This window comes from Vigna unguiculata, unplaced genomic scaffold, assembly GCF_004118075.2.
Source record: "Vigna unguiculata cultivar IT97K-499-35 unplaced genomic scaffold, ASM411807v1 contig_197, whole genome shotgun sequence".
Taxonomy (NCBI): domain Eukaryota; kingdom Viridiplantae; phylum Streptophyta; class Magnoliopsida; order Fabales; family Fabaceae; genus Vigna; species Vigna unguiculata.
The window spans coordinates 158,853-160,916 of NW_021010899.1; the positions used below are offsets into that span (position 1 = coordinate 158,853).

General features: G+C 39.4%; 1 non-coding gene across 1 annotated transcript; it reads left to right on the top strand.

Annotated features, from left to right (window-relative positions):
* The first annotated feature begins 1,746 nt into the window (after positions 1 to 1,746).
* Positions 1,747 to 1,853, top strand: LOC114171297. The gene has a single exon (XR_003601435.1). It is a non-coding gene; the product is annotated as a small nucleolar RNA R71 (small nucleolar RNA).
* The last annotated feature ends 211 nt before the right edge of the window (positions 1,854 to 2,064 follow it).

Below are 2,064 nucleotides of genomic sequence, written 5' to 3' on the forward strand. Positions count from 1 at the left end.
CCTTTTATGAACTGAAAGCATGCATGTGGAAACATTTTGTTCCCTCTTCATATAGGATCACTCGAGAGCAACAGTCTCGACTAGAAAACTTCATTGATATAGGAGATGCTTTCATTCAGAATCTAAAGAAGTTTTCTCATCAAGAAAGAGATTTTAAAGATAAACTTGACTTGCTCTTGAGTAAGAAAAGAGAAATTGAAAAGCAAAGAGAAATTAAACAGCAAAGAAACCATGTGCAAAAAGGGAAAGAGGAGAAGGAAAGAAGAGATAGAGAAGAAGAGGCAAGGAAAGAATCTGACAGGGCATTGAGAGAAAAGAGAGCAAAAATAGAGCTTGAAAAGAAAGAGAAAGAGGAAGAAGAAATCCTACTCAATAAAGGAGTGCTACTAAAGGCACTTCCGACCTCCACAATTCTCATTGAATCAGGAATTTTAAAGGGAGTGCTCAAATCTTTTAACTCTTCTCATTACATCAATCATTCTCATTTGTTCAAACCAATCTTTACTTTTGCTGAGTTTTTCAAAGCCAATTTCCCTTCCTATTGTTTTAAACTCCTCAAAGATTTTACAAAATCAGACTTTGAGTTAATGTTGCCTACTAGGTTTGAGACAACTCAAAGTACACAAAATTATTTTTGTGAAGTAGGTCTTGTTCATCTTCAAGTAACTTTCAACAATACAACAAGACTTCTTTTGTCCTTACTTTAGATATATTCCTGCTTATCAGTATGGTGTTCATTCCACTTTCAATATATCTCATTTAATTCCATTTGTAGGATCCATGGATGATGAACACCAAGATTTGAGGGCAAATCCTCTTCAAGGGGGAGGGGATGATGTGACCCCAACAAGCCCAACCTCAAATGCATCAACAAGCCCAAGCCCACATAAAGGCCCAATCACTAGAAGCATGATGACAAAGATTCACATGGGCCTCTCACAAGATGATCAAGTCAATCATGGGCTTTTTACATTATTCACAAGGGCTAAAGAAATCTCTAAAATATGAGATGATGCATGAAGGAAGTAGTCTAGATTTAAATTGGGCCATTGTTTAGGCTTTATTTTCAATAAAAGCTAGAACACTTTTTGGGATCAATTGGGTCGAGCCCAATTTGCTACCTTTGGCCAAGAATTACTTGTGTGACTCTCCATTTGGATGCAAGCAAAGCATGAACTAAGCAAGGAGAATGTGATGGAAGCATGGTCCATGTGACTTGGGCAAGAAGAGTGTGATATGCCACTTGGCATCATCAAGACTCATCTACTACATCACATGGTCTACAATCAAGCTTCTTCTCCAAGCTACATTTGCATTTCATCTTTGTTGCATTTTCTCTTCATTTGGCCAGCCATGTGCCTATAAATAGAGCCACTCAAATATTGTAAAGGAAACTCTTGAAATTTCTAATAAAATGTTTGTGTTGAGATCACTCCACTCTTCTATTATTTTGAGAGCACTCATGGCTAACCTTCTCCTTCATCTCCTCTAGGCACCTTCCATACCATAGCTCCACTTCTACTCTTCATCTTCACCAAAAACCTCCATTGCTTAGAGCTCTTCTTGCTCTTATCTTCATTTCCGCTGCATTTCATCTTCTTTTTGGTGTCTTCCATGGATCCCCTTCCTCTCCTACACCAAGGTCGTCCATCATTACCAAGGGCACCACCACTTGCGGCATCAATCATATTTCGATCCATGTGGTGCAGACCTTCATAAAAATACTGCAAAAGGAGATGTTCAAAGATCTGATGGTGTGGGCAGCTTGAACAGAGATTCTTGAACCTCTCCCAGTACTCATAAAGGGTCTCCCTAGATTGCTGCTTGATGCCAGAAATTTCCTTCCTTATGGTTGTTGTCCTTGAAGTAGGGAAGACCTTGGCAAGGAACAATCTCTTTAGGTAGTACAACTAGTCTTTCGCATTACCCTCCAAAGAATGAGGGAAAGCCTTCAAGTTTACATGGTCCTCTTGGACATATGTAGGCTTCATGGTGGAACAGACGACATGAAATTGCTTCAAGTGTTTGCACGAGTCCTCACCTGCACGACCATGCAACTTTGGC